The sequence below is a fragment of the Aethalodelphis obliquidens genome, unplaced genomic scaffold (assembly GCF_003676395.1).
Source record: "Aethalodelphis obliquidens isolate GAN/ISIS:26980383/991018 unplaced genomic scaffold, ASM367639v1 scaffold1, whole genome shotgun sequence".
Lineage (NCBI taxonomy): Eukaryota > Metazoa > Chordata > Mammalia > Artiodactyla > Delphinidae > Aethalodelphis > Aethalodelphis obliquidens.
In genome coordinates, this window is record NW_020837945.1 from 64,980,916 (window position 1) to 65,006,232 (window position 25,317).

The 25,317-nt window shown below is 41.1% G+C and overlaps 1 protein-coding gene across 1 annotated transcript in view; it reads right to left on the reverse strand.

Annotated features, from left to right (window-relative positions):
• IGSF11 (immunoglobulin superfamily member 11) overlaps positions 1 to 25,317 on the reverse strand; it is a 137,632-nt gene that overhangs the window by 82,781 nt on the left and 29,534 nt on the right. Inside the window, exon 2 of the mRNA XM_027105287.1 lies at positions 16,741 to 16,803. The gene's annotated coding sequence lies outside the window, so the exon portion shown is untranslated. The remainder of the gene's footprint in view (positions 1 to 16,740; positions 16,804 to 25,317) is intronic.

The window sequence follows — 25,317 nt, forward strand, 5'->3', positions numbered from 1 at the left end:
GGATCTTCCCGGACCGGGGCACAAACACGTGTCCCCTGCATCGGCAGACTCGGACTCTCAACCACTGCGCCACCAGGGAAGCCCTATGACTGCGTATTAACCACAGTGTTTCAGAAACAAGTAGCACACAGGCAGATAATGAGCGCAAATCAGAGGATGGGTTAAAGAATGGGCAGAGCTAAAGAGAAAAGGAAAGGGGCTCAGGGTTGAGGACTTCCTACCAGTATGTCACAGGCTGAGGAAAGGGTTTGAAATACTAGCTTAAGGTAAGTACACACATTACAGCAAATACACAGGTTACCTGCAGGAAGAAGGGCAAGGCAAGAGGAGAAGGTGCAAAACCAAAAGAAGAAAAGACATTTTATACTTTTAACTAGCTGTTAGGTTTCGTTTTTTTAAGGCTCTGAGCATATGGCTCTTTCATAGGTAATCCAACCTATTTTAGCGCCAAATAAGATCACTTCTAGACATCCTCACACAAACAAAACATCTGTCTTATTTATGAAGGCCTGTAGAAGAGAAGACTCCACAAACTCATTCTTGTAGGCAACTTCCATCTCCATATCATGAATCTCCAATGATACAGATAAGGATTTCCAGACTTAGGTTAGTACAAAGGTAGCATTGAGACAGTATGTCAAAGACTACATATTTACCCAAATAAAAGGCAACCAGATTACAGTGATAAGGGCCAGATTTAGATTTAAATTTAAGATAGCCAAGTGAAAGAATCTTTTTGCCACTTCCTAGTCTCTACATCCAGTTTATTCTTTCATAAACTGAGTATCCCGCAGCTTAACCCAGCAGCCCAGTGCTCCTTCCTCTCCCTTTGTCTCATTTCCATTCCCAGGACATCTCTGGAATGCGCAGGGTTCTGCCTGCACAGGAGGTGGTAACACAGCACCATGTCTAGAAGAGACAACTGCTCCCATTGCCTTCTGTAATTCTACCTAATAGATAAGCTGGAGAAGGGAAAGGAAAAGGGGAAAAAAGGACACGTTCCAAACTTAACCGGGTACTGAAGGAGGGCTCTAACTTAACCACATTGTTATATTCTCAGTGAAGTAACCCAAGTTCTAAAGGTTACTAAACATAAGGGGATGCCAAATACTGAGTTTCAAAAATTAATGCCAAAAACATTAAACTGAAAGACAAATATATATATATATATATGAAATGTGTCACGTAAATGTCCAGGTATTCCACTCATTAAAGTAAAAGATTAAAAGGCTTATAAAGGCCATTGATCATAGTATGACCTGTGTTAAATCTCTCCTCTAGGCTTTCTTTACATTCTCTATTAAGAGTTAGACATGACTGTATAAGAATCTACTGTTTTGGCAAACTGATGACCCAGAACAAACTATTTCACTTTCCACAGCTGTCAATCACGAACCCAAGAATCATCTTTTAAAAGTTAAATATAAGCATTTCTAAATGAAGCTGCCAGGCTTCCCTGGTGGCACAGTGGTTAAGAATCTGCCAGCCAATGCAGGGGACATGGGTTCGAGCCCTGGTCCGGGACGATCCCACATGCCGCGGAGCAGCTAAGCCCGTGCGCCACAACTACTGAAGCCCGCGTGCCTAGAACCCATGCTCCACAACAAGAGAAGCCACTGCAACGAGAAGCCCGCACACCGCAACGAAGAGTAGCCCCCGCTCACTGCAACTAGAGAAAGCCCGCGCACAGCAACGAAGACCCAATGCAGCCAAAAATAAATAAATAAAATAATTTTTTAAAAAATAAAAAATAAATGAAGCTGCCTCCAGCACCTGCCACTCTGCTCCTCAGTCGCTGTGCCACATGTCCAGCCCTCAGGTCCTCCAACATACCCGGCCATTTCCAACTTCAAGACAACAGCCTCTTCTTTGACCCTTTTACTCTCTAATTCCTATTTGCTTTTCAGGGGTCAGATTAGACATCACTTCCTTAAAGCACCCTTCTCAGAAAGGCCCCCTTTCCTATGCATTCTTTCTCATAGTACCAGGTGTTTTTTCTCATCAGCATCTATTGAAACACGTTAAATAAATAAGTGCATGAGCAAGCAAGTAAATAAATATAGTTGTACTGTTTTCTCTTTGTAGAGGATTTTCTATTTATTTTATTTCATTTTTTTATTATTCACTGGCAAGCAGTATCACCGAACAGGGCAAGGATTCCGCCCAAAGTTAATGCATCTTCTTCCTTACTCTCACAATAAGGGCACACTTTGGAATAACCTTACTGTGACAGGGTCATTACCAGTAGAAAAGTGTGTGTGTGTGTGTGTGTGTGTACATGTGCGTGCATGTGTATGTATACACACACATGTGATTTTTTTTGAGAGCTTCTTAATTAAAAAAAAAACTCAGATAAGATTGCATTAAAAGCAGAGTATTACAAAACTCAAGTTGTTTATAAGGGATCATTTAAGGACTTAAAAAATATTAGATGCACTATATACTTTTACATGTAAAAAACAATACATGTTTTATAGGTCATCCCTGAAGAGGGGCACATGGCTGACTTCTGCAAAATGGCTTCTGCGTTCTCCTGTGGAACTGGGGGAAACAGATGCATTGCTGCGGAGGGTGGGGAGGGGAAACAGGATAACATGTGGCTGAAGCCTCTCGAGTTTCAGCTCCTGCCTTCCTTTCCCAGGTCTCCTGCCTGCCCTGGACCTCCAGGGAATTATTATAGCCAGAGAGGTAATATGCAAAAGGAAGATCCAGCCTCTCCAAAACAAAATGGAGGACAACCCCTCTATGAAGAGGCTCCAAATACTGAATAAAAAAGAAAGTACAGAACAGGGCAGGAAACCAGCTGAGTTTCTTTCAAGCAAACAAATGAAACACAGAACTACAATCTGTGATAAAATTATTCTTGCAGTCAAGGGACTGCAATTAATGTCACATAATTTTTCATAATTAAAAAAACTTAAACAAGACAGAGCATTTGCTTTCTCTATCCCTTCAATAACTCTGAGCAAGTATTAATTAAAGAGGTTAAACCTGTAGGTGCCCATATTCCAAAGGTCTTTTTACCGAAGTATACAACTGCATTAAAACAGAGTACTTATTCAGCTACCTATTTTTAAGTAACACCTGAAAAACGAACACCATCAAGCTTTCTAAAAATAGAGCAAATCAGCTTTGTTTCACTTGTGGGGGCATGCATCCACCCACTGCTTGCTTCTTTTTTTCTTACATCTTTATTGGAGTATAATTGCTTTACAATGCTGTGTTAGTTTCTGCTTTATAACAAAGTGAATCAGTTATACATATACATATGTCCCCATATCTCTTCCCTCTTGCATCTCCCTCCCTCCCACCCTCCCTATCCCACCTCCATAGGTGGTCACAAAGCACCGAGCTGATCTCCCTATGCTATGTGCCTGCTTCCCACTATCTATCTATTATACATTTGGTAGTGTATATATGTCCATGCCACTCTCTCACTTTGTCACAGCTTACCCTTCCCCCTTCCCATATCCTCAAGTCCATTCTCTAGTAGGTCTGTGTCTTTATTCCTGTCTTACCCCTAGGTTCTTCATGACATTTTTTTTCTTAGATTCCATATATATGTGTTAGCATACGGTATTTGTCTTTCTCTTTCTGACTTACTTCACTCTGTATGACAGACTCTAGGTCCATCCACCTCACTACAAATAACTCAATTTCGTTTCTTTTTATGGCTGAGTAATATTCTATTGTATATATGTACCACATCTTCTTTATCCATTCATCCGATGATGGACACTTAGGTTGCTTCCATCTCCTAGCTATTGTAAATAGAGCTGCAATGAACATTTTGGTACATGACTCTTTTTTTTTTTTTTCTTTTTTGCGGTACGCAGGCCTCTCACTGTTGTGGCCTCTTCCGTTGTGGAGCACAGGCTCCAGACGCGCAGGCCCAGCGGCCATGGCTCACGGGCCCAGCAGCTCCGCGACATGTGGGATCCTCCCGGACCGGGGCACAAACCCGTGTCCCCTACATCGGCAGGTGGACTCCCAACCACTGCACCACCAGGGAAGCCCTACATGACTCTTTTTGAATTATGGTTTTCCCAGGGTATATGCCCAGTAGTGGGACTGCTGGGTCATGTGGTAGTTCTATTTTTCGTCTTTTAAGGAACCTCCATACTGTTCTCCATAGTGGCTGTACCAATTCACATTCCCACCAGCATTGCAAGAGGGTTCCCTTTTCTCCACACCCTCTCCAGCACTTATTGTTTCTAGATTTTTTGATGATGGCCATTCTGACCAGTGTGAGATGATATCTCATTGTAGTTTTGATTTGCATTTCTCTAATGATTAATGATGTTGAGCATTCTTTCATATGTTTGTTGGCAGTCTGTATATCTTCTTTGGAGAAATGTCTATTTAGGTCTTCTACCCATTTTTGGATTGGGTTGTTTGTTTTTTTTGTCATTGAGCTGCATGAGCTGCTTGTAAATTTTGGAGATCAATCCTTTGTCAGTTGTTTCATTTGCAAATATTTTCTCCCATTCTGAGGGTTGTCTTTTGGTCTTGTTTATGGTTTCCTTTGCTGTGCAAAAGCTTTGAAGTTTCATTAGGTCCCATTTGTTTATTTTTGTTTTTATTTCCATTTCTCTAGAAGGTGGGTCAAAAAGGATCTTGCTGTGATTTATGTAATAGAGTGTTCTGCCTATGTTTTCCTCTAAGAGTTTGATAGTGTCTGGCCTTACATTTAGGTCTTTAATCCATTTTGAGCTTATTTTTGTGTATGGTGTTAGGGAGTGTTCTAATCTACAGATTCAATGCAATCCCTACCAGACTACCACTGGCATTTTTCACAGAACTAGAACAAAAAATTTCACAATTTGTATGGAAACACAAAAGACCCCAGATAGCCAAAGCAATCTTGAGAATGAAAAATGGAGCTGGAGGAATTAGGCTCCCTGACTTCAGACTATACTACAAAGCTACAATAATCAAGACAGTATGGTACTGGCACAAAAAGAGAAAGATAGATCAATGGAACAGGATAGAAAGCCCAGAGATAAACCCATGCACATATGGTCACCTTATCTTTGATAAAGGAGGCAGGAATGTACAGTGGAGAAAGGAAAGCCTCTTCAATAAGTGGTGCTGGGAAAACTGGACAGGTACATGTAAAAGTATGAGATTAGAACACTGCTTGCTTCTTTTATCTAACTGCTAGAGTGGTAGAGATGTAGAAATACACAGCGAAAACAGATAAACTTTGTCTCACATGCACAATATAAACAGCAATGGCTTCTACCCTGCTAATTAAGTAATTTTCCATTATCTGCTCTTGCCCATCATGTGCTAATATTTAAGAGAATGCAAGAAAAATATGGGGGCGTATGACCCATATTCCCAAGAAGCGTATCATCTAGTCGGAGAAATAAAGACTAATGGCTGTAGAACAAAAATCAAGGCACAAATAGCACTATGTAACTAAGGGCTAGGCGGTATTGTAATTTTTTTAAACCAAGACCATTGTGATTTTGAAATTTTAAAAAAAAAAAAAACCTTTTAAAAAGGCAGCACAATCTGAGCTGAATCTTGAAAATGGATAGGATTTAGACTGGCATAAAAGAGGAGATGCACAGTCCCTGTCTGAACGTAAAGAGGAGAAATATAAGCAAATAAAGAGTGGTTGGGTGAGATGCTGAGGGGTTCTCTGGCAGACATGAGGCTAATGAGGAGACCAGCCTGCCTAAATGAGAGGTTCAATTTGGAGCACAGTGGGAAACAATGGGGTAGAACTCGACTATGAAGAATCTGGAAATCCAGGCCATGTATTGCAAACAGCGTCAGTAGATTCCTCCACACAGAAAGCAGCAACATTAGGAAGGCAGCACTGGAAAGGAACTAGAGTAACAGGTACACATACTGCAAAGCACCATCTCAAGCATGCAGGAAATTGGAGTTTATTTCTGTATAGCTGAATTTCATTTCTGTTTGGGGGCTACCATTCCACTGAATGGTAAAAAACTGAATTTCAGTCAATTCAGGGTAATCTCAATCAATTTCTGGTTTCTCAAAGGTTATATCTAAATGCCAAAGGTTTACAATACGCTAGATTTGGGGGATCTGGGGACAGGATGGGTGAAGACCATCATTTGCCTTTATCCCTGCAAATACCTGAAGCTCTTCCACCAACAGGTCTATCCAGATCCTTCCCTCATCCTCCTCATCCCTCCCACAAGCCTTCTCCAAGTCTGGCTCTCTCCTGGCCACATTTATACCCCCCTGTGCACACACAGGCACCTCCTGTTGCCACCTAAATTATCCTGGCCATGGGAATTGGCATAGCTACCTCAGCTCCATCCACCATGCTGGGCATGGGGATCTCTGTGCCACCACGTCAAGCTCTACTTTTCTGAGGACAGGAAGAGCAGATTTGGAATCTTCCACACCAATTCCCTTTCTCCCTCGAACCTGACTTCTAAAATTGAAAAGCCAAAAACTTGACTTTTTTATACTACAGAATATGCTGTGTTTAATCTTTTCATTAAAAAATAAGTCAGAATGCCAAATGAAAAGAAGGGTAAGTATAAGAAAAATCATAGGGAGGGGATGGCCACTGGTTAATACTGCAAACATTATCACATCAAACTAAGCGGGAAATAAAGAGGACCTGAACCAGGGGATCTTTGGAAATGGACAGTAAATAGGTAAGGTGAGAGATATTAAAAGGAAAAATTGATGGGAATGTTTAACAGAAGTAAAGGATACTGAATAAGAGAGAAAATAAAATCATTCCATGGTTTTTCTAGCCTTTGAGATTAGGAAAATAATGGCATTATCAAAACAGACACCAGTTTAGAGTGAAAAGGTTCTGAATTTGGTTTTGAATTACATTCACATAGGTTTTTTCTGGTTCAAGATGATGACTTAAAATGCCAGCAGAAAAAGGATTCCAGACTTATTCTAGAAATTACTACTATTGAGTTGTTTCTCAGTAATACGTTCATTACTATGGTTTTCAAATACTATCAGACTTCAAATAGATACACAGTTTTATGAAAGAGACAGCACAACTGCTCTTTTAAAAAAGTTTTTAAAACCTTCAAACCCTAAAATCTGCCTTTCCATTCACACTTCTCTATTAAACAGTCTCTTCATTTATAGGAATAGGTACATAGGTTACTTATTCTTTGGAAAAAAAAATATTTAGCTGAAAAAGAAACCAAGAATAATGCTGTGCTACCTTCACACACACAGAGCTGGGCAGCTAAAACAGAACAGGCAACAATAGGCTGACAAAAACGAGCCTGGCCCAGCTCTCCACACCCCACCAAAGCCGGGAGGTGAATCCTGGAGAGCCCTGGAACTGACAGATGTTCCTACTGCTATCTCACTAACTAAATCTCTGAGCAGAGAACAACCTGAAGAAATATATAACTAGAGTCAATTATAGTGTTTGAGAGTAAAAAGCACTGAATGACTGAAGCACACAACGGGCATGCATGGCATGGACACAGACGGGGCAGAGAACAGAGAAGGACTTTCAAGTTATAAATTACTAGGTCAGCTCCAGTCAAATTAGCAAACTTTAGGGAGTGAAAATCAGGTAACAGAAAATAAATACCTAAGGGAAAACATTTTATGCCTGAGCATGAAAAACAGAACATCAAAAACTGAGGATTATGCCAGGACATGTGGTTTGATCTTGATTCCGAGATACAGTTCCTCAGTTCAGTAACACTGATTATCCTAAAGAGAAGTGACAAGAAGAAAAAGGGAGAATAAAAGATTGAAAGTATAGTAGGTAGACAAAGGAGATGCATCCTTTCTCCACTCACCTTTTTAAACCCTTCCTTGAACCTTAATATTTTAGCATGTAAATTAAGAATGAAGAATGGCATATTCAAGATAACATATTCCTAAACTCATATTTAAATCTATTCAGTAAAAAGGTATTTAATCAAAAATACCTAAAACTCCAATGATTACTGCCGTACACTGAAGACAAATATTAGAACAAGACACATTTCTATCTTTAAGGAGCAACTCCCAAGTCCATGAGAACAGAAAGGGGGCATTCAATGTCTTCTTTGCTTTGGAGCTTCTTCTCACTAAATTTTGATCTACAGACTTGAGGTTTGGGGGTTTATTCCTGTCCTTCTCTCCAGTCCCAAACGGACAGGACTAAACAACCAATTATTCCTGTAGGGTCCAGACACCAGGATCTGAATGCCCAACTCCTCATGGTCCTAAAAACCCATGAAAAGGTACAATCTCTTCAAATTACATATTTTTTTTAAATATAAGGTTTGGGGAATTCCCTGGAGTCCAGTGGTTAGGACTCTGGACGCTTTCACTGCTGGGGCCCGGGGTTCAATCCCTGGTTGGGGAACTAAGATCCAGAAAGCTGCGCAGCACGGCCAAAAAAAAAAAAGGTTTAAATTTATCCAAATTGAAAATATTAAGCTATATTTAGTCTCATTCACATATTTTCAAGTCACCTCCTTACTATTCTGTACTTTTTCTGTCTCCCAATGCACTTACCACCTCCTAATGTAGTATACATTATCCTTATTTTTCTTACTGTTTATTGTCTATTTCTCCTTGCAGTAAAATGGAGGCTCTGTGAGGGCAAGGATCTTCACATTTTTCATATCAGAGAATACTTGCTCAATAAATAGCTGTTGAGTGGATGCATGTGCATAGTCTGTGCAATTCCTGACACCCTATAAATTTGCCATTTTGAAGCAACAAAATCCATGTGACTGAAACATAAAGTATGGTTACAGGGCTGGACAGCTGTATCCTGGACACTTTGGACAGACTCCATGGCTGAATCTGTAAAAACTAGAGCTCCATGCTTTGGAGACATAATTCAAGGATAAATGGAACAGTTTCAGATATGCAGACCAGGATCTCACTGGCATAACTAAAATAAAGAGTTAAGTAGCCTTGGAGAACTAAAATATGGACACCTTTCATGAAGAATTAACACCTTCTTAAAGTAGAGTTGGGATAAGGCATAGATCACACTATAAATGAATGAGGAGTTGGAGTCAGTTACCTTCAAGTGATGCTAGGACCCAGATAAAGATGCAAGACACTGAGAAAGACATCACAGCCATGCTCTCCCTGGCTGTTTCCACTAGGAATGTGGATACCAATCCCCTCCATTTTTAATATCTCCTTTTCTTTCTGCTCTTAGCACTCACTCCCAGTCTCTCCCTCCCAGTGTTTTGCCCCTCTGCTGCTCTCTCACCCGGGCATATGCCCCGCCCAGCAGGAGCAGAACTTGTCATATGCACAGAGACCAGCAGGCCTCTCCTGCCCACCACCATGTGCCAAGCTCAGCAGTGGCCTGGCACACATAAATAAGTTCTGATCTGAATAGAGTGGAGCACGGACAGCCCCTAGAATTAAGTGTTCCATGCACACAGCCCTGGGCACGCACCCAGACGCTAAACACACTCAGTGCATCCAGGATAAATCCCCTTAAAACGGGAGAAAATGGTTGCCTCTGTCAACCGTTCAATGACACCAGGGCTCTGACAGAAGATTAAACAAAGAAATGCAGTAAAGACCCAACTCATTTCTTTAAGCTGATAGACCCGGTGCCACAACTGCTTGAAATTAAGAACAAGATGGGCCATCTTGATCTCTAAAGTTCTTCCACATCTAAAGGCCTATGGTTCAATCACCACCAACTTTTCAGCATCTATCATGTTATAAACAACTATTCTGAGCACTGTAAGGACTATTCAATAAAAATGTAAGAGACAATAGTGGTAGAAAATAATTAGGATAGTTAAGTACTGAGGTAGACCTTGAAGGATTTAGAACTTAGAGAAATAAAGAGGTTTTCAGAAAACAGCAATAGCGTGTGCAGAGATGCAGCAGTGGACGTGAACATGAAACATTCTTAAGACAGGGAAGACACTAGACTAGCTGGAAATAGTAGGGTTCATGTAGAAGAGCTATGGTTGATAATTGGGGCAGTAACCTTTCAGGGGACCTTGAATGCCAGGGTAAGAAGTGTGGCATTGCGGGCAATGCGGAAAACACGTGAATTAAAAGAGAGATGAAAATGAAGTGATGTTTCATAAAAATGCATTTGGTGGCCTCAGGTAGGTTGAATTGGAGTAGATAATGACTTGATAAAGATCAGTTGGAAAATAATGCAACAGTTCAGTTATTGGTGATGAGAATCACCACTAGTGTATTGGCAACTGAAATGAAGATGAAAGGGCAAAGAGGGAGACAGAGCAGGAAGGAAGAGCTGTCAGCCCTCACGAGAAGTCCCTTCCAGGATGTGGAATGGCACACTAATCCTAGCTGGTTGTGCAGAGTGGCACTGCGGTCCTATCCGAGGGATCCCACAATAGTTTAGCACATCTTTGTTACAGTACCTAACTCCCTTGCCCTTCTTCAGTACACAAACCAAATTCAGGTGACTGGCTCCCCAAAAGAGAGTTCTGTACATCTCTAATCAACGCTGTCTCCTTTCAATTCTCCTTCTCCTTTTCTCCGTTCCTGCCTTCCAAGCAGCTCAGTGTCAAAATTTTGGAGAGAGGTTTCCACCACAATCACCACTCCACAGAGCCCTTCTCCTCTCTTTCTTCTACAACCTTTCTTCTCTATTACCTTTTGAGTTCATCTCATTAAAAACATATTTGTCAAGATACCTAGTCACCATGGTGATAGGAAAGCAACATTACAGAGAAGAGAAAAAACTGCCCTTCTTCTTTTAGTAGCTTAAACACTTCTCGGTTTCCATCAGTTTACCTAAAAGATTAGGCCGTTAATCTCCAGTCTCTCAAAATAAGCCTGCAAACAGCTCAACCCTCTTTCCAAGACCAATATATAGTGCAAGCCTCAGCCTAATTGCTCTAATTACGTGAAGAACATAATGAGATACAGCAGCAGATGGCTACAGATTAAATTTGACAGAGAAGAAATTCTCCTCTCTCATCCTTTTATTGAAGAAACTTTGCCTTGAAAAAGAAAAATTAAACAAAAAAAAAATCAAAAAATCATTTTGTTCACAGAGTCAAATGTATATTTTTAAGTGCCATTCCACTTTTCTATTTTCTTCAGTAGTACCTGTCCTTAAAAAAATAATTCACTCATTTCATGTAGGTTTCTGTTACTTCATATAACAGATAAGTTTGTACCCCCAATGAACAAAAGTGCGCTCATAGAAAGTCTGTCCGAAGTTTATATAACAAATCGTATACTTCCACAAACCTGTTCTAAAATCTCAAAGATGTGCTCTATCAAATATAAAATTGGGGGACTGGGGTTATTTGAGCCTAACAACAGAAAGTCTCTATCTAAACCACTGTTAGCCCAGCTTTTCACAAGAGATGGAGTGTCAAACTTCCAACCACCATGTTAATACTCTTTAAACTCAATGTCCAAAAGTGAAGTCACCATCTTCTCCTTAAAAATAAGTTTGCTTTCCCAATTTTTTTTCTAGCTAACGGTAACAACCGGCTCTAACCTTGGAGCTATCTTTTCAAACTCCTTTCATGCTGTTGTCAATGCTATCAAATGGTATCTGATAAACTCATTCACTAATAAAATTATCAATTACCACTCCAGAACACAAGTTTAACAAGATACAAGTTTGAAGTTCAACAAGATACAAGAAGCTTTAAAACAAGTAGATTTCTATTATAGGATATGGGGCAAGAAAAAGAAGGGCAAAGAATTCTATCACCCAGTCATAAACTTACATTAAACCTCTTTCAAAAAGAAAAATTAATGTCCCTGTCTCAACCCTGTCTGTTTCCTTAAAAAAATCCCTTCCTCTCTCCTTAATATCTTCACTGAAAAGGCCTCTGCTAAAATTGACTTAACAGTTTCTTTCATTTGGTATTCAACTAGTCAACAATCATAACAGCCATATTACATTAATCCTCGTAGGCTACATTGTGCCTCAGTAACAAATTAACTCTGAAATCTCAGCAGCTTTAAACAAAGTTTATTTCTTGCTCACACAGTGTCCTCTAGGGATCCAGAAGCTCTCTACTAAATGGTGACTCAGGGACTCAGTCCAGTATGACCTTGCGAAACCATCATATGAAGGTCTCTACAATCCACATGAGGGTCTCTACAATCCATGTGGCAAAGTGCTTTGGCTCATAAATGACACCTGTCGCCTCCACTTATAATTTACTGTTTAGAATAAATACATGGTCCCAAGCTAACCCACGAGGAAGGAAAGAAAAAGCAGCCAGGACCTGGCTCTAAAGAGGAAAATAAAACAGGACTAGGTGATCACGTAGCATTGTCTCTATCACCATGAGGCACTTACTCTATGCCTGATGAACTACCGTGTGTCTGGAAGTCTTTATATGTGTTAACATCTTTAATATCCACAACTACCTCGAGATAGGTATTATTATTATTACCCCATTTTACAAACAAGGAAATTGAGGTCCAAAGAAAGTTAAGTAACTTACCCAAGCTAGTAAGAGGCCTAGCTGGGATTCAAATCCAAGCAACGGGCTCCAGGATACATTATGTCACACTGCTTCTCAAATACGCAAGACACAGCGCTAGGCACTGTTGAGGATATTGGTCTTCAAATATTTATAAGCCTATCATATGAAAGAAGTATTTAGATATATTCTATTAAGTCTTAAGAGGACAAAATAAGAAGCAGTACTGAGACAAAAAATTAAGTGAGAGAGTTATTTCTGAGTGCCTATTATAAGCCAGCCACCATTCTAGAGACTGTATGTACCTCTCATCTAAGCATCAAAACACTCCCACAAAGTGGGTATTATTATTCCAGTTACACAAATGAAAAACAAAAAACCAGACTCAGGGAGATTAAGTAACTTGACTAGGATATTATGCAGAGCTAAGATTTAAACCCAAATTAATCTGGCTTCCAAGCCTGTGCAATTTTCCACTACGTCTCACTGGTTTTCAATATAGAAATAACACAGACAAATCTCAGCCTACAAATCAGATGGGCAAGAAATGTAACTTCATTCTCTTCATTTCTTCAGTAACTAAGCTTAATTTTCATTGTGAGCCCCCACTGAGCTGAGAGGCAGAAACTTAATCTTTGCAGTTTTGCTGTGAGGTTTACGGAGAAGTTCACTCTCCTCTAGAATTCATCAAACCTTCCTAGAGGTTCTCTCAAGCACAAGGCCGATATCTGGGCTCTCTCAACTCCCTATCTGACTCTCCCTCAACTTGTCTACAACATCTTTTTTCCTGACTTTTCCAAATTTAGTTTTATAGTCAGACCCAGGCTTTGTAATTTCTGAAATTCAAAAACCAGACACTTGCCTCTTCTCTGCATTCTGCTGAGGTGTCTCTTCCCCCACTGCTAACCAGAAAAAGTAAAACTGACAGAGGGCAGCAGAAAATACCAGAAACAGAAAGTACATTGTTTAACATATCACAGTAGCACGTGTTTATATCATAAAGAAAGCCTTTTGACAACTGAAGCTGCTGAAAATGAAATAAGTCATACGAGACAGCAAACTTCCCAGTATAAGAAGTATTTAAGGCAAGCGTGGTTGGTCATGTCGCTAGAGCAATACAGAGGTTTAACAGGTATATTTGGAGCGTGGGTGTGGGAGAGGTGGCAATGATTGAACCTAGAATATTTGTCATCTCAATGGATAGTAGGAGAGAGAGAAAGAAAAATAAAAAACAGGCAAAGCTATAATTTTAAGGATGCCAGAAGAGCACGGCTGATTTTCTATGCATATTCAAGTGGAAGAAGATAGAAAAGGACAGGTTATCATAAACCTCAATACTGACAAGAGGAAAATTAAGGAAAACACGTATAGCCCACAAAGGAATAGAATGAGAACATCCAAGAATATGATTTCCTAAGGTCCGCTGAAATAAGAAAAAAAGAAGAGAGAATGGTAGGAGGAAAGGTGAGGATGTGGAAGATTATCCAAAAAATTCTGACCTGTAAGAACTCTGTCACTGAACGCTGCCACTCAGTGACAACTTGATGCTGATCTAAAACTGCAGAGCCCCCAGGAGACAGAAGCCAGGGTGTGCCGAGTGAGAAGACAAAAAGCCACTGTAGCTGAGACCTTACACTTATCTCTGTCACAGCCTAGGGAATACATCCTGATTGTTCTAATAATTTTCTCTCAACTTCTGTCTAAGAGCTAATGATAAAATAATAATAATAATAAATTACTAAGAAGCACTCCCAGAGGCATCAGAAGTTATGCTAAGCCCCATTAAAATGCAGCTTAGAGTTATGGAAAGTATCATATTAAAATTTAAGACCCTTCAAAATTCAACCTTATTTAATTTCAAAGCAGTATTTCAAACCAAAAGGCCCTATGGGGGTTGAGAGAGAAAGGGGAAATAGCAATATCCTATCTCTACTAAGGAGAGAACTGAGGTAGGAGGGGAGGGGGATCTATTGGACATTTTTAATGACAGCTTCATTTGTGATGTATTATAAATGTCTGTCCTTCTGTCACAGTGCAAGGACAAAGCGACCATTTTACTTATTGTTTCCTATGTCGTTATTATCGATCAAGGTGAAAAGCTACATTTCTGGCTCTGACCTCCCTTAAGCCCTAGACCCATGTATCAAATTGCTTCCTGGTTTTCCCTTCCCTTGGATCACATTCCACAAGCAGCACCCGTTCGATTTATCCGAAACTGAATTTATCATCTTCTTCCAAAACCTGACCTTCCTCCTCTATTATTCTCCATTCCTATGCAGCCAAGACAAGAACCTAGGAGATTCCCCCAGATGCTTTTTCATTCAAGATGAAGGAGTCGCAGATTCTTACCTCCTCAGTTACTCTCAGTTGGTGTCCTCCTCTTCATCCCTTCTGCCATCTTCATCTCTCCTCTGAACCCCTGCACCAGCCTCTTAGCATATGTCCCCCCTTCTCCTCACCTTGTCTCCCACCAACAGATTCCATGCCCTCGCACCAGATGGATGCTTCTAAAATGCAAATTTGATCATGCCACACCTCAGAAGAGAGCCTTGCGATGACGAGCCCGTTCTCCCCAAGAGACAAACCAAGTTTCTCAGCATGACAGAAAGGCCTTCCATGGGCCGGTCATCAGCAGCTCCACCGTCCAGCACTGGCCGTGTCACACATCGCTACAATGAAGCCAGCCTGAACGACTTGCGCTGCACGCCCCACGCTACTTTACACTTTTTGGTCTTTTGCGTGTAGTTCCCTCAGCCTGGAACCTCCTTCCTCTCTTCAACAAGCCACAGTTCAAAACCCCATTCCTCCAGGAACTCTCCCCTGACTTTCTGCCATCCCTTCTGCTCCTCTCGCCTTAGAAGCGAGTGGCCTGCTTCCACAGTTGCAGAGCACACCAGCCACACCGCCACAGCACCCATCACACCCTCTGCAAACACCGCTTGCTTCCCTGTATTACCCGTGAGACTGCCAACAGCTCAGGGAAGCTGTCTTCTCCTCCACTCACAGTGCCTGGTGCCCAAGAAACGTTCACTAAACTTTTTTCATTACGTGCCTCGATTTCTACTTGATGCCATTTGTAACATTTTCACTACAGGTACAAATGAGGGATTTATAGTAAGAAACATTGTGTATGCTCAAAGTAACAGGAAAATGGCAAGGATCCTTTATCACCCTTCCGTAGGTCAGCCGGGTACCACACCAGGTACACACCTTCACATGATGCTTAATGTTTAAAATAGTAGTGGCAGTATCTTGTTTTTACTAGGAAGGAAACTATAGCTCAGAGAGGATAATAAATTCTCCCAAGGCTAAACAACTGGAAAGCAGATGGGTCAACATTAAAATACAGGTTTTACATGAATTCGTTAGTGCCTCTCACATAAGAGAGAGAACACAGAAATTAAATGGAAAGAAAAGGCCACACAAAGAAGAAGAAAAGAAAATTTTCTAAGTTCTCCAGACTCACAGTCTCTTCTCCATATTTCTCAGCAGAATAGGTGACTCACGGTAATGGGATCATCCTAAAACCACGGCTGTTACTTAGAACACCACGTTAAGGAAAGTTAAGGCTAGTGGTGCAATAAACTTAATTAGTTTCATTCCACTAGATATCCATCTACTAAACTTCTAAACTTGTGAACCATTTCACAAACCCGTAGCCTAGGAAAACGTGTGTAGGGGCTCAGTTTTAATCCGTCACCACCACTGCAATACAACTCCAAGTACTAACCTTCCTCGTGGCGTCTGAGCACTTTGGTGTATAAAAGATCTTACAAAGAGGCTCAGGGCTCAGCTCTGCAAATGGAATGAGCAATGGAATACCTACCTAGAGAAGCGGGTGAGGACAAGCTACAGCTCACACCACAGCCCTGCACACCCCGGCATGGGGATATTCAGGGGCACGCTGTGGGGACTGAGGACTGTGGGCTCAGTGTACGGGTCACAGCTGCAAGTCTTGCCTGGTGATATCATAAAAACACGCTTGGTCTACTCGGTGGAGGTAATCCAGCCCCAATAAAGATTGCACCGGCTGCTCAACGATGTTTGGAGTTCACCACCCAGAGAATTAAAAGAGCTACAATTCAGGGACACCAGGCACAGAGCCCAACAACAGCAGCCTTGAAAAAGACAAGGAAGAAAAAATGTAGCAGCAACTCCCTGGGCATGTGACTTGAGACTCTTGGCAGGCTGCCCCACAGGGCTGGACAGTCTGTGGGCAGAGAACTCATATCTTTCTCTCAGCTGCCCGAGGCCAAGAAGGCCCAGACAGAGGACTACCAACTCAGATCCTCCATCAAGCTAATAATCAATGAGACCCTCCAGAGGAGAACAGTGAATGAATAACCACAACTCTCACCTGCTTTACACAGTCGTGGGACTGATCAGCATCTCTCCAACTGGGCTTCATGACGTCCACAACCTGAAACAGTTCTGTAATATATTAGTTGGATATCAAATATGCAACTGATGCAAGGTTTGTTCCCCGGTAGGCAGAGTGCTAAACAAAGCTCTGTAGCAAAAACAAAGGACAGAGTTCAGCTTAACAAGTCAACCAACATTAATAGGGCGAGAATGTCAATATAATATGGTAACTGCTGGCACACGATGTACATGACAGTATATGAAGATCACCAGCCAGAGTTAAATGACCAAAATCAAAGCAGGCAAACGTCGACTCCCACAGGGACCAAAGGGGAGAGTTAAAAAACAACCCTATAAATCATCTAGTCTGGATTTTCCAATGAGGACTCAAGTTATAAGGGGAGTATGACTTGCCCAGAGTCATGCAGTCAACTATCAGAAAAGCCTGGGCTGGAACTCAGATTTCCACTGCTTTCCACCATAGCAGAACACTGTTCCAAGATCACAGATATGGGACAAGTTCTAAGCTTCTGAAGCTGGATAACTACAACTTTCAAAAATGCAGATTCTAAACTGAGTAATGAACTGTGAATGGGGATGGAAGGAGGGGTGTGAGGGCTGGATGTCCCCAAGGGTGGGAGACCTGGCATCTGCGTGTAGTGTGTCAGTAAAACCAGAAAAATTAAAAGCATTTCATTTGTAACTGGCAACAAACATTCTCCTCAAAACAAGTATTTGCTAAAAAGTTGCTTCAGTGGTGTTACTAGTTCTCTGCTCCTCCCCTACAGCAGAGAGCTATTTTATCACTTGTGCTAAGAATGTGGACGTGTGTTGCATGCAAGATTTCTCAGAGACTACCGAAATTAGGCAGAGTACAACACAAGTGAATCTACTTCAGACTGAGTCAGCAAGCCCCTTCCCCAACAGTACTTCACTATGGCATCATGAAGTTCAAAGCAATACCCGTATGAACTAACACAAAGCTCTACCCATGTGACTTTGCGAACTGAAATGCAAGTCAGTTGTGATTATACGGTAATGAGACCACTGCTATACTTAAATCCTTCAATGAACATTCACTGATTAACTCTGTCACGTACTATTTTAAGACCTGGTTTTGGGGGGGAGGGGATGACCGGGGTGTCGGGGGGGAGATTAGGGGACAAAGGATGAGAAGCCAGATAAAGGAAAACACAAGATAAAAAAGACACAACCCCAGTCTAGTCAGGAAAGCAAATATGCATGCAAATAACTGTAAAACTGTTTGATAAATGTTATAAAACAGTGCTACTCAAACTGTGACCTGTGGACCAGTGACGACCTGTGAATTGTTTGCTGTTGGTCCATAAAAACATAGTTAAGTTCAAAACTGAGCATAAACATTTAGAAACCTAGTAATTTTAGGGCTGCTGAATCTAATAATTTTAAAATGAGGTTTCTATTTTCTATGTCTTCTTTACACCTCATTTTTCTATTTCATTTTTATTACATTTTACAAAAGTATTGGTACACAAAGCAATAAAGTGATATAACAGAAGTACTATATATAATACAATACTGTATGAGCACAGACGAAGACAAATGGCGTGTTCAGAGAGGCTCCAGAGAGGAGATAACCTTTGAGCTGCAAAGGATACATCAGACATAGTGAGACGTGAAAGGCATCTCAGGCAGAGGAAGAGCATCTGCAAAAGCCTGGGGGTCATAAAAGTAGATGGTATGTTTACAGCACAGACTTTGAGGCAAAGTAATAAACAGTAAAAGTGCAGAAAGTTAAGCTACAAAGATTCAAAGGAACTTGTATGACTTTATAGTTTAGGCTTTGGGCTCTACCCAAAACGCAAGAGGGAATCACTGACCATTTTTATAACCAGGAGAAGGACGTGTTTATATTTTCATAAAGGTATTCTTTCAGAAGTACAGTAGGCAGATTTGAAGGGAGAGAGAACAGGGAGAGATAGAGACCAGTTATGAACATACTGGAAAATAATCTAGGTGGAAAGTGAAGAAACCTGCATATGTCAAGGAAAACAGGCAAGAGAGAATGACTTAGAGAAATGTTTCATTTTTTTATTTTATTTTTTTTAAGAAGAGACAATATGGAGTTTTTATTCAGCATAATTCACCTAGAATATGTTGACCTGTTGCAATCAGAACAAACTATTTTCAAGAAAAAAAAATCACTTGTCTTATATCACAGATCCTACTCAAATGAATAAATAATTATCAACTATTACATATAAGTTTAGATCAGAATTAAAACAGAGAAATCAAGGAATTTAGAGTCACATCCTATTTCTCTGTGGGAAGAGTTGTTTTTAAGCCAAGTCTTCATCTGTTTGTGGGCTACCTAGAGAGATAATGTGGACAACCTAAAACTTATGAAAATTACATAACCTTGAGGTTCATAATTGTCATCCTGGAGCACACCTGTATCATTAGAGAAAATTTTTTAAAGGTATAATATGCATAATATTCCTTGCTTATCAATATGGGTCAGAATCTGTAATCAGACAGTTGTTCACTTAGTAAGTGATTAAACTAGGGAGAAATCAGTAAGTATAAGAATGAGGAGTGAGTGTGTTACTGAGAGACAGGAGAGATACTGGGATAAAATGGGAAATTCTGGAATGAAAATGTGAAAGTTCAGTAAACACAAGAACAGTGCGTGTGTTGCCAAGAAACAGGGGAGGTATCTGGGGTGAAATGTGAAATTCTAGAATGATATTGGGCTTAAATAATCTAAATAGATTCACATGTATCAGTGGAGAAGAAGTTGTAGCTGAGGCTTCCTTGGTGGTGCAGTGGTTGAGAATCTGCCTGCCAACGCAGGGGACACGGGTTCGAGCCCCGGTCTGGGAAGACCCCAAATGCCGCGGAGCGACTAGGCCCGTGGGCCACAACTACTGAGCCTGTGCGTCTGGAGCCTGTGCTACGCAACAAGAGAGGCCGCGATAGTGAGAGGGCCGCGATAGTGAGAGGGCCGCGATAGTGAGAGGCCCGCGCACCGCGATGAAGAGTGGCTCCCGCTCGCCGCAACTAGAGAAAGCCCTCGCGCAGAAACGAAGACCCAACACAGCCAAAAATAAAATAAAGAAAGAAAGAAGCTTTCATAAAAAAAAAAAAAAGAAGAGTTGTAGCCAACACATTTATTTTGCACATTCTATGAACAGAGCAGTATTGTAGATACTACAGGAGCTACAAAGGGGAATAAGAGGAGGTACCTCACTGTTAGTCCCAGGGCAATTCTAGGGTCTCCTGAGACTCCCCAGAAGTTAGTTCTGGACCACAGAAGGTCTGAGGTGCTTACCTCAGTAAGTAACAAACCAAGACTCACTTTCAATCAAGAGAATTCTATGGGTTCAAGGAATCTCTAAAGGGTATGGGGTGTGTGTGTGGTGGTAAGTGGGGAGGGAGGGTCCCTTGGCTGGAAGAAATTCGTATTTCCTGAAATGTCCCCAGGGCAAGTCTGAGTCCCTGAAATGAAAATTGTTGAGCCAGCCAGCTCCTCTGGAAGGACCCAGTCTTCAGGGAAAGTGCAGCCCTCCCACACACAGTGTAAACTCCACTGAGATCCAGAGCTAGGCTTTTTCTTAGAATAGAGGTCACAGGCTTAGTGAGTCCCTGAAACTCAGTGACTCCTGAGAGAAAGCAACAGGAGTGCGGAATGTAGAGCAAGCATATACCATTTTCATGAAATATTGTGAAAAAAAAATAAGCTTGTGTTAGATGTAGTCAAAAACAATTCAAATATTATTCTATCATGGATATTTATACCCCCAATGGCCATAACTAACACACACAGGGAACACTGCTTATCATAACAGTACTGTTGTGAAACAGGCTGAAGAGCCATGATATGGTGGTCTGACGGTGTCTGACCAGGCTCTCATAATAAGTGCCTGCTGTGTTTCAGGGCACATGATTTTACCAAAGTATATAATAGGCTTAGTTTTATAACAACTTTGACTGCCTTCTAGTCATGAACTGGAACAAATAACCACTGTTGTATCTCTACAGCTCTACCTATATAAATGAAATTCAGCAATTAACCTGTAAACTTAATCTAATTATTCAACAAGTATACAAGATTAAATATTAAAAAGTTTAATTTACCTAAAGAGTAATAAGCCTTGAATCTAACATCATCAACAGCCATTTCATTTTATTTTATTTTACAAAAACATAATATCGCCTATGCCTGTGTAAAATGACATTGGATCGAAGATAAATTGTTCATGTATAGGAGAAGAAAACAAAAAACTTTCTCCTAAGAGCATTAATTGCCATTCCGTTCTTAGAAAAAGAACAAGTTCTCAATCAGCGCCTGTCATCTGCAAGACACTATTGGGAATCAACGGAAAACAAAAAGATCTAATTATCCACAAGGTCTGGAAAAGATCAAGAACAGAATCCCTTAATACCGACAGTGTATGGAGGTAAGCAGAGGAGAAGCTCTCCATTCAAAGTCCCCAGGATCCTCAGCAAGGCCCGTATAATGCACCAGCACGGAAAGTGATGAATAAGCTTCATTGAGAATAGTGGCCACGTCATGGCTGGCTGAACATTCAGTCCACAAACAGAAGGCTTCTTGTATTTGCTCGAATCAACCACAGGAAAGTTTCAGCAAAAAGACTGTTATATTCAAATGGAAATCAGTACTTTCCAGCAAGAATGGACAATTAGCAATTTCTTAAACTGGCACTAAGAGGAAGAGCAGGGAATTGTACCAGAATCATCACAAACAACCCATATTTCAAAATGTCAAATAAAAAATAAAGACTACTAGGGTTATTCGCATGTTGAAAAATTTCACATAGCAGGCCTGAGTCTGGATGTTATGCGTCTCCCAGTGGTCAACCTACACTGGGAGGTTTCACCCAAATACTCCCCTTTTGTAAATCTCTTACTACATACGTACAAGTGTAAACCACAATCTAAGATTCCAGCACGTAGTTAACTTAGATGGTATTCCTCAAACATTTAGTAAAAGAGCGCAAAGCCTGTTTATACACTATTTGGATCTACATTTAAAAAGCTTTTATTCACCATTAACAGATTCTAGCAAATACCTCTTCCAGACTGGCAAGACAAACAGTTACCATCCTCACCACCACCTCCAAGCACGCATGCAATTTTGGCCTATCTGATTTATGCACCTGGCTTTGTGAAACTGATCCTGGGGCTGTAACAAGTCACAGGCTCTCAGATAAATGACAAGGATTCCATAGCCACTTTGGGATTGAAGAAAAAAGTTCAGTGGAAAAAGAGAAGTTGAAGAAATTGCACCAGAGTTAAGCCATGATTTCTTAGATATGTACTAAAAGCACAAGCAAAAAAGGGAAGACTTGCTAACTAAACTTGATCAAAATTTAAAATGTCTGTGCTTCAAATGACACCACCAATAAAGTGAAAAGGCAACCAACAGAAGGAGAGAAAATATTTATAAATCATATGTCTGATAAGGGACTTGCATCCAGCATCTACAAAGAAACTTAAAATTTAATAATAAAAAGACAAAAAAAAAAAAAACCCAATTAAAGAATGACAGGGCTTCCCTGGTGGCGCAGTGGTTGAGAGTGCACCTGCCAATGCAGAGGACACGGGTTCGTGCTCCGGTCCGGGAAGATCCCACATGCAGCGGAGCGGCTGGGCCCATGAGCCATGGCCGCTGAGCCTGCGCGTCCGGAGCCTGTGCTCCGCAACGGGAGAGACCACAACAGGGAGAGGCCCACGTACCACAAAAAAAAAAAAAAAAAAAAAAAAGAATGACAAAGGGTTTGAATAACACATTTCTCCAAAGAAAACATAGAAATGGCCAATAAGCACATGAAAATATTCCTAGCATTATTAGTTATTAGGAAAATGAGAAACCACTTCAAACCCACTAGAATGGCTACAATAAAAAGACAGTAACAAGTATTGGTGAGGAGGCGAAGCTAAAACCCTCACACACTGCTGGGGAGAACGTAAAATGGTGCAACCACTTTGGAAAATAGTTTGGCAGTTAAACAGAGACGTGCCACAAGGTCCAGCAATTTTTACTTCTGGGTATATATGCAAGAAAAATGAAAACGTTATGTCCACACAAAACCTGTCCATAAATTTTCACAGCAGTATTTTATGAAAGCCAAAAAGTAGAAACAATCCAAATGTCCACCAAATGATGAATGGATAAATAGAAATTTGTCCACCCACACATATAACATTATTCAGCATTAAACAAAAGGAATGAAGTACTGATACATGCTAAAACATGAATGAACCTCAAAAACACTATGCTAAGTGAAAGAATCTAGTCATAAAAGACCATATAGGCAACTCTACAAAGGCAGAAAATAGTCTACAGGGTGCCCAGTACTAGGAGGGGGTGGGAGAGAGCAGAGAGTGACCATTAATGCGCACAAGCTTTCCTTCTGGAGGGCTGAAAATGTTCTAAAATTACATTACAGTGATGGATGCACAAATCTGCATACTGAAAACTGCTGTATAGATGGGTGGGTGTTATGGTATGTAAATTATATCTCAATAAAGCTTTTTTTAAATTGTGCCAAACCGCACATCTTTATGCACTCCTAAAAGCCATCCTGCAAGCTACTTGATATCAGATGGGGCCAGACATATTTGAAGTAGAACAATTATTCTCATATCAACATGCATTCATATCCCAAGCATTGGTCTAGAATTGGACTGGCTCTGGGGGCACCAAAGGACGCAATATTTATATTCCAAACACCTTGAATCTCTAAGAATTAACAAAACCTAGCAGCACTTGCTGCCAATTTTGGCTCCATTTGCTTCAACAAACACTGACTGAAGTCCACCATAGGCCAGGACTAGGTTTACAACACACAGACAAAAGATACAGTGGGCCCAACGCCCAAGGAGTTCATGGCCTCTTAAGTCTAAGACAGACATGTAAGCACATGATTCAAGTTCAGTGCTCTGTATGCAAACTAGTATAAGTATGGGGGCAGGGAAATGGTACAGAGAAGAGAGTAATTAACTTTGTCTAGAGATGACCCACAAATGTCTCATAGGAATGACAACACCTGAGCAGGGCTTCAAAGAACTGGTAAAAGGGAATGGTGTGGCAAAGGGGATGGAGGAAGGGAAGCAAACCAGAATCAAGGCAAATAGGCTTGGGGGACTGAAAGAAACTGGGGAACAAATAAGGGTGAGACTAGAATGTTAGAAGATGAGTTGGGGAAATTAAGCCAGATCACGAAAGATCTTGTGGATATGCTACAAATTTTAAACCTCACCCTAAAGGTAATAGTGAGGCATTGAAAGGTTTTAAGCAGTGAATGAAACGATCGGATTCATTTTAGAAATATCATCCACGTAACTGTTTGCAGGATGAAGATTCACTAGGGAAAGAGGTTTTCCAGTTTTTATTGACCTATGTTATTTTTAATGCGTCTTCAAATGAAATTTTACACAGAAACCCAAGATGTAAAAAAAGCAAAGCTCGGGCTTCCCTGGTGGCGCAGTGGTTGAGAGTCCGCCTGCCGATGCAAGGGACACGGGTTCGTGCCCGGTCCGGGAGGATCCCACGTGCCGTGGAGCGGCTGGGCCCGTGAGCCATGGCCGCTGAGCCTGCGCGTCCGGAGCCTGTGCTCCGCAACGGGAGAAGCCATAACAGCCAGAGGCCCGCGTACCAAAAAAAAAAAAAAAAAAAAAAAAGCAAAGCTCTTCTGGTTGAAACAGTGGTGGAAGAGCCTGGACAATGTCCCTCTACCCCCCACCACAGAAGAGCCCTTTGTGCTCTGGCAGAAGAAGGTGTGGAAAACTTTGGACTGAAGAGAGGATAACAGGAGATGGAGATTATTAGGAAGCTAGCGCAATAGTCCAGGGGAAAATGACCAATGCTTAAAATAATCACTAATGATGGAGAAAGGGGAGAAAAGAGTCCAGAAAACTCTAAAGAAGTACAGAATTGACAAGAGTTCACGACTTACTGAATGTAGAGAGTGAGGAAAAAGAATCATGGATAACTTCTGGGCTTCTAGCCTGCATGAAGAGAATTAATGTCATTGATAAGAGGAAACGTACAAGAGACAGTTGACTCTCCTAAAGATACTTCAAGTCTAATAATTCTCAAAATTGAACTCTTGCTGCTGCTCCCCAACCTGTTCTCCAGTGTAGGGTTTCGTATCTCAGTATGTGGCACCAGGCTGATGCTACTGTTTGAGCCAGAAACCTGGGAATCACCTTTGACATGGGATCTCCAGAGCACGCCCCCACCATTCAGTCCATCACCAAGTGCCACTGATTCTAATTCCAAAATTTGGTTCATCTATCCACCACTTCTATCGCCACTGCCGCCACTCTGGTGCATGCCACCATGACCTCACTCCTCGATTTCTCCAATGGCCTCAATCACTCTCCTCACCACTCTCCTCGACTCACTCCAATCCAGTCTACAAACAAGGATAAACTTTTTTTTTTAATCTTTATTGGAGTATAATTGCCTTACAATGTTGTGTTAGTTTCTGTTGTACAATAAAGTGAATCAGCTATAAGTATACATATGTCCCCATATCTCTCCCACCCTCCCTATCCCACCCCT